Source organism: Melanerpes formicivorus, unplaced genomic scaffold (genome assembly GCF_026170545.1).
Source record: "Melanerpes formicivorus ecotype bairdi unplaced genomic scaffold, bMelFor1.0.p_v2 SCAF_150, whole genome shotgun sequence".
In the NCBI taxonomy this organism is placed as follows: Eukaryota; Metazoa; Chordata; class Aves; order Piciformes; family Picidae; genus Melanerpes; species Melanerpes formicivorus.
The window spans coordinates 765,524-779,825 of NW_027142502.1; positions in this window are offsets into that span (position 1 = coordinate 765,524).

Below are 14,302 nucleotides of genomic sequence, written 5' to 3' on the forward strand. Positions count from 1 at the left end.
TAAGCAGCAATGTTGGCTATTGCAGCATTTCCTCTCAACCAACTGTCTGAGGATACAAATAATGATAGATAAAAATAACCAGTAAGACCTTGCTTGGAGGGAAGATCAACATGCAATAGCATATATGACAGTGCCATCTGGAGAGCACAACTAAAAAGGTGAACTTCCTCATTTTCCAATTTTAGAAGTTCAAAAAGCCTTTCAAAACCATTTTTTGTTTCTCCCAGTTGCCTAGGCAGTTTTATCTTTCAGCAGTTGCAAATCCATCTGGAAGGAAGCCCACCAGTAAAAGAGGAAAAGAAACTGGTGATGGCTGTATCAGCAACTGCAATAATGGTTTTTCCTCCCCAGCCATAGATTTCCAGTGGAAAAAGGACACTCAAATGGCTCCAAGCAAAAGAGCATTCAGCTTAACTACTACACTCAGGCTTTGCTTCAAGGATCTTATTAAAAAGCAATGAAACATCATCCCAAACTGGCTCTTTTGTCAAGAGATACTACAGAAAACATGTAGAGTACACTTCAAAGTGCTTCCTAGATGAAAAAAATAACCTCTTTTTGGAGAATGCTTTAGATACAATGAGAATGAGTTTCATACTACATCATTTACTAGTCAAAACAGGAATTCATTATCAAGATTCCTGCACAATTACCTTGGCTTACAAATTTCAATACATATTATGCTTTTATTCACCATCACTGACAACAACCAGATGATAAAAGCTATGTTCCAACTCCCCAGAGACTGTTTTTTCCTGTGAACCATAAACAGAGAATATTAAAGGGAAAGAAAGCAAGTGAAGATAAACTTAGAGAAACCTGCAGGGTAATGGGGGCAATATCTTTTGTTTTGACTACAAAATCTAGTCAACTACACATTGAATACAAACATGGAGACAGACATTAAATAAATAAGGGCAAAAAAAGATGAACTTGGTGGTAATTTTCTTTTTCCAAAGAAAGTTTTACTTCAGAAAACTGAGATGTGTGATTTTGCATCCATGTCAAAGGGCTAGCTTTGAGCTTTTCTAATAATTGGTTTCTTTGCTTTCTGTAACTTTTCTATAACTTTTTTTGGGGGAAAAACCTAAACCAAATCAAACAAACAAACCCAAACCACCCAAAGAAGCAACAGTGTTGTGTCCATGAAATGCTGACATCAAACAAGTTTGCAACCACTCAAACATACTCTACAGAAAGCACAAAGATGGTCATATCCGGGATTTCCATTTTTGCATGGGTCAGTTCCAGTCAGACAAAAAGTACACTAAAGCCTGTCAAAGTCTCATCTGAGGCAAAACATGACTGCATAGTTATAACATATCTAAATACATATGTTTTCACCATGCACTAAACCAGGTTGCCCAGGGAAGTAATTGAGGCCGCACCTCTGGAGATATTTAAGGTGATGCTCTACAAGGCTCTGCACAACCTGATCTAGTTGAGGATACCCCTGCTTACTGAAGAAGGGGTTGGGCTAGATGACCTTTGGAGGTCCTTTCCAGCCCAAGCCACTCTATGATTAGTCACATAAGGTACAGAGCTATTAAAAAAATAGCTGGTTTGAGAATTATTTTGTGTGAAATATTTCATGTGAAATGTTTCTGATAAAATCACTGCATTATTTCAAGCTGATTAATTTAAATGGAAATTGCATTAAAAAATGCACAGATTGCATGCTAGAAAGTTTATCATTGACAGTATTTCTGAAAAACCTCTGCAAACCCTCTGAAATATTGAGAATTTTATTTGACTTTAAAACAGTTTCTCCAAAAGATACACTACATCCAGACTGAACTACTTAAGGGACCACAACAAGCAAAAGGCATAAAGCAATGGATAACAGTTATCACCTATGAGTCCAAAACCCAGAACTAGAGGACATCTTGAAACCTCCTGAACCCAGGGTTTGGATAAAACCCTCATTGCCTATAGGGACAGATCCTGAACTTTTACACAAGTGTGACATTCAGAGTTGTATTCCAGCCACATACACTTAGAGAGATCAGTCATCTACAACAAAAAGACACACTTACACTATGGGAATCTTCACTTCATGACGAAACCACAGGTGTTTCACTGCTTAAATCATAGACAGGTATCATCATATTCTTTGCAGATGGCTGCCCATCCTTCACCAGTCTTAATGTCTGTTCCCAAGTGATTTTCACAAACTTCCCTTCCATCATCACCACCACACACATACAGTTGATCCAGCTGTCCCCTAATAAATACATACATGTATACATATAAACATCATCATGAGGGAGGCCAATCCACATGGGACTGCCTCTAGAGTACTGAGCCTCTTGTTTCCTATTTTCTCACTTCCATGTGAAGTTTAATATAGTGATGGTTTCCATTTTAAGAGAGCAATTTTCTGAACTACTCTTCAGATCTGAATCATCTGTAAATAAAGATGCCTTCAGCTTGGCATCAGCTATCCTCTCTGCAGTGCTAGGCTTTGTTCTTGCCCTAATGACTTCTCAGTCATAATTTTCCCCAGATTCTGATAATACTAAATTTAGAACCCAACAGATATTTTCTATTACATTCCCTGGCATCTTTGCACCAGAACCATTGCCTTGTATTAGCTGCACTAAGTGCCACTCTTTCATCCTCACAGCTCTTTTTCCACGAGTGATCCAACATCTAATTATGTCAGCTAAAACACAGGAAGAGAGTTGTGTGTTTTTTTTTCAGATGATCATATATTTAAGTAATTACATAGTTAAATAAATGTTGCCTCCTTTCATTTACTGCTTTTTCTTTTTTTAAAGTAACTGAAATCTGAGCTTTTATTACTCATTTTCATGCAAGGTTAGAAACTTAAATACAACAGATATCTATTTTAGACTGGGAAAAAAAATAATCATTTGCAAAACTTCAAGCCAAATACCTAGAAGGCTTGGGAAATTTAAAGGACTCATCTGGTCTTCTTTCCTCAGTGACTGCAGCAAGAACTTGCAACTAATTTTTCAGAGGTAGGCAGTCTCAAGAGATGAGCGCACAGCCCAAGCCTTTTCACCCTGAACATCTGAGGAATTGATTTAAAAGGTCCATCTTTTAAACACAGGAGATAGGAATGTTCATGTCCTGGTCAGGGCAGGAAGTTAGCATGAACTTGGTTAGATGGCTTCAGCAAAATTAAATAAACCTGAAACATTTTAATGATTAGGAAAGCAAAAATTGACGAACACCTTGATTTTGCACCAGCTGTTCTAGTACAGGTTTCTAACAGACTTCTTCACAAAGTGGACACAAGCTCCACCCCACAACTCCTGACATGAGGTTACGTGCCCTCTCCTGCATCATACCTTGTTCGAGTTTCTTTCCTTGTGCACAGCAAGTTCCAGTCCTGTCCCAAATTACATGAATGTTCATGTACACACTAGAGAAAGCACCTGCCTCACATGTTAGACAAAGCTGCAATTGTACCAGCAGCATCTGGCCCCGTTTGCTTTTTAATGATTTATACATGTAATATTTTTGCAATGCTATTGCTAGATTTTCCACATGCTCTTTTATTAGCAAGATCAAAGCTGATTTCCTATATGTTTCCTATAAATGCTTTGTAGAGTTCATGTTCTTTGCTTTTTTCCTTTATGTTCATCTTGTGTTGTTCTCCTGACAGTAAAGCAAAGGAAAAACTGTTTGAAGGGATCAATAAAACACTGGGCTTTTTAAAAGTCTGAGTATCTTCAAAACACAGTACAGAAATAAGAAAACAAAAATAGTCCATATGGAAATGCAGTGATCCTCATTGAGTTCTGTCCCATGTATGAAATGAACAAATTATCTAAAGCTTGATCAAAATGTTATTTCTCTCTTCTACAATTAAGTCAGATGCAAAGATCACTCAAGTCAAGGGTTCCTTTTAATAAAATTCAACAGACTCTAGGCAGTAAGTAATACTCTGCTTTAACTTATTTGAGTTTTGTACTCTTTTGTCCATCCAGGCTATTCAGCAATAACATTTCTTTGATAGCAACAGTTGTCCTTTTCCTTTTAGTAAAAACTGATTTTCAGCCTTCCTCTCCTAGCTTCTCTTACTATGCTCCCAGTGATTTTGCTTGCCTTATCTCCTCTACTGTCAGGAACATTATGGATTTTAGCAGCTAGTGGGACTCCTAACAGGTTTATTTTATGGTCTGTTGACCAATTCACTTTAGAAGTCAGATTAAATGGTACCTTCAGATTATTCAAAGATAAAGAATCCTATTTGCTACAAGTTGATCTTTAAGCTCTCTCCTTTTTATTACAACTACCATATCATTAATTTAACAGCTCTTTCAAAGTGATCAGCTGCAATTCAGTTAGCCTAGCTGAACTCTTAAACCACTCAAACATTAACATTTAAACACATTGTTTCTGTCAAATCACTGAGAAAACCAGTTTTACTAACAAATTAGTCTCAACTCTAAAATAGGAAGAGTAGCATGAGGTTATACAATGAACAATCCAGCTGAGTGGAAGAAAAAGCAAAGCCAGAGCCCTCTTGAATTTTGCTATGATTGCATTTTGTGATAGAGCTCATCTCTACATATCTGTCACCTAGACTAAAAGCCAGCTGTGTGGGCAGCCCCTGCAGAAAGCAATAAGAGAACAGGACCTTCAGAGAGTGATCCAGGCCAACTCTGCACATACCTATGACACTCTTGAAAGGTTATATTCAGAAGAGGTGCATCCTCCTCGTTGTGTTTTTGTATCTGGCAGTCAATAACCTCTTGTCTGGCATTTACACATATTCTTTGAAATCCAGCCCACAACAGTCAAAGAATTCAATCAGGTATCCCAGCCCAATATCCCATCCTTGCCTGCATAACATTTCCTTTTCTCTACAAACATGCCCTAATCAACATAAATAGCTGCATGTTCACTCTGTTCCTAAGTAAACATTTTATTCCAGTATTTCTCAGCCCATGGAAACACAACCACTTCAGAACACAAATCAATGCCTGATAGACACAATAAATCTTTCTGCCTTTTCTTTTGCCAGTATTCTCATCAGTGTGTTTTTGATCAGACCTAACTCATGGTACTTAAATGATTTCTTTTTTTTTCCTGAACTGATTTATTTCCACTGAAATTAAGCTTTTTTTTCCCTCTTTGAGGTTCTAATACTCCCAACATTCAGTCAAATTGATGGTATCCACACTTCTGGAGACTGATATTGATCTCAAGGACTTCCATTTATTTTCCAGATGTTTTTTCCCAAACTGCTACCTAATCAGGCTCTGTTTTCATATCCAACTAAATATTTTCCTTAAAGAGAGCCACTTAAAGGAGCACTGGCAGGTACTTCACAGCTTCTATTTTTGCCTGTAATCTGTGCTGTGTTAGTCAAAATAACACAACATGACTCTCTTATAACTGCAGACCTGAGGTGTCTACAAAGGCAAAAGTTTAGAAAGGTTCACTTACTGGTTGCCAAGAAATTAAAACTCTTATGTTTCACACTCTGGGTCTGACCTACTTGAGATTTCAAGACTCTCAGAAAGTTGCAGGAGCAGATTTTTATTTAATAGGTGCCCAAACGACATCCTCAAAACTTTCACATAAAAAACACAGTAAAATTTTATATGTGGGCCCCTCCTCACATCTATGGATGCATGTAGGGACTAAACTCATGAGCAAGCACAGAAAGGGAATACTTTATGATGTTGGTAAAGGGACCTAGAGATTTCCCAAAGTCTCCTTTCATAAACTACCGCAGAAGAGGATGACTAGTTCAAGGACTGTATCCTGTAAACAGGCTGATAAATTGATTGGGCCCATGGTATAGATGTAAAAACAAAGGCAATCTCACAAAAGCATCTTTCCCCTCCTGATAAATTCTGCTTTCCCCCTCACAACCCAAGAGCAATGTGTACACACGCTGTTTTCTTCAAGAGACAACATATTGAACGAACACTTTACCTACGACTGAAATGATTACTGAAACCATCATCTCTTCCATTAGTCTAGGTTATTTATGTCAAAAGACCCAGTGAAGACCACATTAGAAATCAGTACAAGTAAAACTGGCAGACAAAAAACTTCTTGTAAGGCATTACTATGCAATTTCTAAGACTTCAGAGCATGTTCTCTGATGTGTTCAGCAGAACATAGACATTATAGCTAGCAAGGCAATACCGAACAGAATCACACCAGATAAGTGGCCAGAATGACATTTATAGTTGTACCTTTGTGTTCTAACATCTAAAATTTAATGTGATCAGGTTACCAATTTCTGAAATCAAGTGGTTACTGGTTATCAGCAATTAAGCATTGCTCATTCACACCTGTAGCCCTTCCTAAGCATTCTGCACCACAATTACTTTTCAGCTTGGTCTAACTAGAAGAATTTATCTAAGATTCAGACTTCCAAAACAAACACACACACCCAACACAGTGAACTAGCACCAAATTTTGTTAAAATTTGAGACTGAAGAACAAAAACTTTAGACTCACCAAATCCTCCTGAGAGCTTCAGATGAAAGCTAAGAGCTCACGCTAAAAGCTACAAACAAGCTTCACCTGAATGTGATTGAGCAGCTGCAAGCAGCAGAGCTGGGTAGGGGGCAACTAAAATGGCAGCTGTCTTGTTCATCTGCCAGCCTGATAGTGGCACAGTCCTTTCATGCTTTCTGTCAAGTGTTGTGTCAGCTTAAAACCTCTACTTAAAAATCTTTATTTAGTTGTACTTTTATTCAGTTGTACTTTTACTACCTTAAAACTGGCACAACCTTTTATTAACCTGGTGTGATGTTTACAAGACTGCTCTAGCAGATCAGTTAACAGTGGGGAGGTACATTACAGCAGTATTTTCCCCAAGAGTTCTTGGTTTGTACCTTAGGTTACAGTTCTAGTTTTATTAAGAGCTAAACATCTTCAAAATAAAGTAATATATGTATGTATATTAGCATTTGTATATCAGTGTTTAAGTTGTTCCAACCCTTAAACCACAGAGTTGAACTGAAAGACAAATATAGTAGGAATAAAGCTGACTCCTTCACACAACAAAACACAATCCATGAGGTAAAATGGATTAGATGCAATTTGTTGTGTGGAAAGAAGAGATGAAAACTGCACTCAAGTTTCAGCTTCATTCAAATTACCTGAACAGAAAACTCTCTTCTTGTTTGAAGCACTTTCAGAGTCTTGGAAGAGGTTTCTAGTCACCAAACCAAGCTCTTTCTGGTACTACACAAAAGCAGGATTCCCTACTGTAATCAGAGCATGAAGGACACACGACCTTAGAGCTCCAGCCAAGGGATATGGACCTATGTTCAAGCCTCTCAGGTTAGAAGACAATTCTCTGTCTATGGACTTTTATGGTAATTTCTTCTCCAGCTGCACTTCCACTTGCACATACTTATGTAAATGATCAGGAACTCAAACCTGTGTGTACAAATCTGGACTGCAGTGTCAGATTCTGGATTTGACTAGGAACTCAACCTTGGAGCCAAGAAACTTTTCCAGCTGTTAGTTTTGTTGAAACTGGTACACTTCCATCAGAAGTTAAGTTTGGACAGACTGGCAGGTTTTGACATTAAAGTGACTTGTCAGAAACATTCCCAATAAGCTCAAGCTCTAATGCTGAATAATGCAGCCAAGCTTTCCAAAAGACCACATGGATTCTTCTGCTTGATCTGCTGCAAGTTGTTCCTTAAAAATAACAATACATGTCCGAAATGAAGAATTTAGTGGAGACACTGCAAGAGTGTAGATGATGCTGACGTGCCTCAAAATTGTGAGACCTTTACAATGCTTTCAGCACAGGTATAAGAAAGACTACATTAAATCAATGGAGACTCAGCCAGGACAAGAAAAAAATTCACCATGAATGTTTTAAATGGCATGGACATATGAATACTCTTTTGGTATGCTAGTTCACTGTGTCCACAAATGCACAATAGATTGTTCTTAAATGTTTTCAGATATCTCAAGAGGAAAGAAAATGGCAAAGATGATGTGACAAAGTTACAGCCTCAAATAAGAGGTTTCCATGGCTTAGAGAGCTATGATAAACAGGCAAACAAATTATCATTATCTTTTCATTTTACTAATCAAATTCCCTGATCTCTACTAAATTATATAGGGACCCACATGGCTATATCCAATGTAAGAACTGATTGGTCCCAGAGGACAGCTGTTATCTTCAGGGAAGTTCAGCATTTTTGCCACATCCACACAGCTAGCCACACGCTCCAGCTCTTCCTGTTAGCAAAAAATCTTCTCCTCCTCTTCCTGTTTTCCCCTTTGTGATTTATTTTTCCTTTGTGCAGAACAAATGGCAGCAAGATTGCTGGAATTGTATCAATGTACAAGTAGGGGGAAATGAAATAAAGATATCTGGAGCATTTTTATGCAGAAGTCCTTTTACCTGGCTCATAAAATAGCTCTGCAGTTTTGCTTATGCAGCTAAGGAAACTGGGTGCTGCAAAGCAAAGATAGCATAAAAATACACTGAGCTGGTACTGCCATTGAGTTTTATACACAACTCCACAGCCAATTAAAAAGGTCAGTGAAATGGGAATGTCAACAGGCAGGCAGTAAACTCTACAGCATTTACCAAGCAGGGTGGGAACAGACAGCAAGTTTGCCTTTCATAAGATTGTTTTCCTAATTCTTTCTGACAGCTCCCCGTCTAGTGCTGCCAGACTTTTCAACGAGTGGAGAACTCATTTTTATCACCCACTGCATATCCGTGGGTGGGCTAATTTTGAACTGATAGCAATAAATAATTTTCATTGTACAGAATCTTTGTGGGCTCCTCTTCACTGCTGGAGCAATTACTTGACAATTCAGGAAGTAGAAGTGAGTACTGATAGGATAAAGATTCTAGTGGCAGAAGCAGGAAGTCAGAAGAAGTTCAGAAGATGGGTGTTGGGGGGGGGTGGGGGCAGGAAAGTACATTATGCAGTCCCGGGCTAGCTTGGTCACATATGTTTACAGCTGGACCCAAGGTAGGATTCATAAAGCTGCTCCTAAAACAGGCAGGACAGGGACAGAATGACTTAAAAGCTGTGCTTGTCGTCAGGCTACAATTGACTTCAACTAACCTTGGAGGCCTGTTACTTGTTAGGCTTTGTTCTCACACAGTTAACAGTCTTCTTGAGAAATGACAGGAACAAGCACTAATATAGTCAGAGCAACAAGTCAGATGCTGCATCAAGAATCTATTTGCAAAACACACAATCACTTTTCACCAGATTTCAGTCAAAAAGAACTTCATTCTACTGTGATTAGGTTTCACTTGGTGATACAGCAGGCTACAAGGAAATAGCATCAGCCAATTGTTTCTAGTAGAAACCTCTTTTCCTGAAGTGAAGATGAAATAAACATGCAATAGCTTCTGAATTACTTGCTAGGTTACAAATGCTGCACAGCTGTCTCCTTCTCTATGGGGCTAAGTGCTCTGCTTTTAGAAAAACACATGGAAAAAAAGGGACCTTTATTCTTCAGCCCCCAAAAGGGCACCAAAATACGATAAGTGCATTTCTATCCCACACACTTGACACATTTTATCTATAAGAAAGATTAAGAGTTAATTGCTTCTGGAAGTTACTGAAGCCCTACCTACATATTCAGTATCCAAAAAATGTGGACAGAACTCGCATTCACTTTGAAGAGAATAAACTAGAGAGGTCTTTTTGTCAAACAAACTTGAGTCTATTTCTTGGCTAGGTTGCAATTCCCTGAAACAACCACATCTAAACAAGTATCTCCCAGGGTGTTTATTCTGAGAAATATGTTATTAAGAAGTGGGTTACAGGACTATAGCTTTTGGATATGCACCAGTTACTGATGGTGGTTTGATTTCACTTTTTTGTTGTGCGTGGGGTTTGGGTTTTTGGGTGTTTGATTTACTGAGGCCCCAAAGAGACCCTAATGGCTCTGCAATAAAATACAAACTAAAGTAGAAAACAGCAACCAGTAATAAGGAAAAGGTTTCAACAAAGGAAAGAGATACATACAGGAAAGCCATCCATTTGGACATTAAATATGTCATGCTCACAGGGAATCATCCCATCTTTTACGTGACATCAGACATTAAAATTGAGCAGCTGTTTAGGCAAGAATATCAATTGCTACTCCCTCAGGCCTGGCCAGCTTGAAATCTTTTGAGTCCCCACTCCGGTGTTTTAATTTTACCTATGCACATTCTTAAGGGCAAGTAGGACAATGGAGAACGATTTGTGTGTGTCTCTGTATATAGGAGAAGGTGGGTTTGGGAGCTTGCCTTAATTCAATTCATGCACTGTGAAGCTTTCCCTCTCTCTCAAATACAGCTCCTTCAAAGCTATTAAACCAAGGTGTAATAAAGGTCTGCCTCAAACCATAACCAGGTCACAATCTCCTTTACTGTGATTTCTCTCTACGTTAAGGTATTTGCTGATGGATACCAACAGAAATAACAGAACAAATGATACATTGCAAATCATAAGTTGGGATATGAAATCAAGAAGAAGAAAAGATCCATTGATTCAAATTTTCTTGGATTCCAGTAAGACAATCCACTTTGTTCCAAACCCAACCCGAACCTGTAACAAAATCCTGTAGAAAGAGTCTATCAATATTTGACAAAGTACTGTTCACAGTAACTGACTCTAGGCCTGTACGTGTACCTAGACATTAGTCTGCCAAGAAAGCTCCAAGCCTAAAAAAGAACTGGTAAACAGAACTGACTTCATACTCAATGTATTTGTTTCCTTTTTACTTGGCCCCTGAGATTTCTCTCCAATGTTGAGTAAAACTAACACACTTCACATCGGTTTTCTGTGTAAGAACTGTGTAAGAACTGTGTAAGAACTCCCCCAGCAAACTTAATACTGAAAAGAATTCATGGAAGGCCCAAGACTGGCATAAGATCAAACCTCAATGTGCCAGCTGGTAAAGAGATGTGGTGGTTGGTTGGTTTTTCTACAGATGACAACAAAGTGGGTGTGTAGGAATCTTTGGCTCGTGTTTCTGGTATCTGGTTGGGTTTTTTTAAGTGTGTGTGACCAAAACAAACCAACCCTCTAGTTGTAGTGGATGACTGCATTCCCTCGACCTCTTCTAAATTATCCAATTGATTTTCTCATTTGTTTTGTGGTGTGGACATAACAACATGACCTATTTGTCACATAGGGAATCTGACCCAGCCCTGCAATGCCTATCATTCACTTAGGACCTGTCGCTACTCTTCACATCCCTCTACCCTTTGGAAGCATCAAAGACACAGGGTAGGGTAAGGCTCATAAGGGTCATCATCAGCCGCACAATTTCTGTTGTGAAAAGATGGGAAAATAATGCCTGGTACATGTCTGGTTTAATTTGTATCTGCCAGTACATTATCCTATAGGATGATTCCCAATAGGCTATAAATTAGTGTTTTGCTTGATAATTTCTGGCATAACTTTGTGCTGACATTTTTACTCACCTATAAATAATGGACAGAAGCAAGCTGGAGTTTTCTCCCACAAGTGTTTTAAGTCACTCTTTGGGTGGATGCTTTACTTCCAGAAGTCTGAGAGTCGTGTCTTCTTATAAATTTTTGTACATTAAATGAAAAATTCCTTGGGAATAAGGACAAATTACTGCATAATGGGTTAATTGAGACCAGCTACTGAGTTGGCTTTATTTTTCTACAAATATTTCTGAAACATGGTATAAGAAAGAGACATCATCTACATGGTGCAAGTCAGAGGGAGGCATCTTCATGTACATCGTCTCTTTTGGCACAAGCACTAATAATGGTAAGGAAAAAAATATATTTGTAGATATTAAAGATTCAAAAAGACACTTTAAAATAAGGATGTGAACCTTTATCATTCTGAGTTAATGACCCTATTCTCATTCCCTCACCACAAAGTTCCATATAAAATACCCTCGCAGTCTTACTGCACAAGCAGATAGAGCTACCCATTTTCAGTCAAAACCCACAATACTTTTGTAGGCAAAGCGATCCTTCTGTTCACCAAATGAAATTTACTTTGAGTTTTGCCATGAAGGCATGCACTTGTGTGTATGTATTTGTTTTAAGTACATAATGAAAGACAAATATGGACCTTGTCAGAAGGGCCACTGCGGTATCATGTATACACCCTCGGTGAAGTGAAGTTTCTATATGTGCTGTCAATGCCACATGCTGCACACGGTTTCCATTCTGTTCCATCCAATGCTTTTGGAATCAACTGAAGTCAAAACATCCTGGAAGAAAAGTTCAGGTTTTGCACCCCTGGTTTCAATTATTTTAAAATCTGACGCACAAACACAGCTCTCTAAGCTATGTGAGCAGAGTGCCAAATAAGGATCTTTTGATTTTTGGAAATACATGTGGTTGAAATCTGAGACCTGCCTGCTGCCAAGCCACAGAATTTGGAATCGAGTACTGGCACAAGAAAATAAGCCATTGTTCAGAGCATGATTTTAAGAGGAACTATCCTGCAAAAAGGAAAACTTAAATTCCCATACTTCAGCTCATGGTTATAGGACAATCCCATAATCCTTTGTTAAACACTTGAAAGTTGAAATATAGACTCTAGCAATGCTTATTCAGGTTCTCAGAAGTAATCTTTTGATATAAACTACACTAGAGACTTCTTAAGTTTTTCTACCTTCTAATAAGGATCAGAATTGGGAGACTGAATAGTCTGACTCATCGATGTTATTCTTCTACTCCCATGCTGTATGTGCCAATTTTTTTCTGGTTTTACATGCATCTCTCAGTATTTTTGCCATTGACAGTAGCAGCAAAAAACAAACCACTAACAGGCTCCTACTGAGATAAAAGTATCTTGAGGGAAATACTGTATCATTAGGTAAGGGTGAACAATTTCACACTCCTAATTTCAGATGCCATTTGCTATAATATACAAACACTTCAGCATTCATTTGAAGCCACTGTAAGTGATCTGGATCTTCAGACACTGCCATTCCCGGCTCTCACTGCGTGAAAAAATTAAGCAAAACCTGTTTCCTGTGTTAACAAAAGCTCAGATATTAATTTTAATGCAGGTAGCCCTTCCTAGGATAGCGTATGAGCAAGAGGTAGATGGACAGTATTAAGTATAAGAATAAAGAGAGAAATCTGCCATTTAGTTGTTGTGAGGGCTAAGACTACTTCAGGAAGCACACAGCTCCTTACCATAGATGTTCATACACCAAAAAAGGATTGAAGTTGAAAGATTAATCTAGAAAGAGAAGGCTGTTCTACTGAAGATAAAGTTTTGTAGTTTATTCTAATCTGAAGTAGTGAAACAAGGGAAAAAAACAGCAAAAAAACAACTACACAAGAAATGAAAGGGGGGGGGGGGAACAACAAAAATCAAACAGAAAACACAAACAAAACCCCAAACACCAACAAACAAAAAGTCAAACAGCAAACAATCTTCCAGTTCATTAGACAGAAAACCACACAATAGGAAATTTTCTGACAAATGGTCTCTTCTGATGAGAAACCCAATATATAAAATGACAAAAAGCATAGCAAAAGATGTAGTGACATCTGCCTTAGTCTAGGATTTTTAACAACAAACATGCTCCTTCCAGTGCCCAGTGTTAGAATAACACATCAAGTCACAATCTTAAACTTGGGCTTACAGCAAAAAAAGATGAAATTAGTCTTAATCTCATACCCAAGGCTCAAGTTTTCTCACCCTGTCCATTGTGAAGACACTTACTAGCTTCAATTCTCTCTCATCTGTTTCCCACCCAGGTTTCACTATGAAGTCAGAGCCCTGCTAAATCCAGATCTACCTTTGATTAGAATCATCATTTTTGGAATCATGCTATTTTATTCTTCTCCAAGAGCAGCAATTACATGGTTGAATTTTAAGATGTACATTAACAGACCACACCTACTTGGACAAGTCAAGAAAGAAATTCACTCCTGGAAGCTTCTCTCAGTTTAGGCATTTAGTCTAGATCCCTTAAGACACTGGTCACTGTAATTAACCATGAGGATGTTTCATTCTGGCAGCTGTTACTAGGACAAACCAGATTACAGAACAAGAATTGCATTAAGCATTACTGTGTTTCCCTGGCAGAATCCCTAGCTGAGTATCCACAAAAGAATTGACCCAAACTATAGTTTCAGGTTCTATCTAGATTAAGCTTACAACCAAAGAAATCTTCATTTCATTGCATAACTTTTTGGTGCCCCTTGAAAACATTAAGAATCCAGCAACGCTCATGCTCTGAGTAAGGCTGTCTTAGGTAAAAAAAAACAAAGCTCCACATGCCACAGATTAGTTTCTTGTGATTTAGGGAGATAGGAACTGAAAGTCCTTCTAAAATACTAGGCAGACAAGTAGTTTAATAGAGAAAGCTA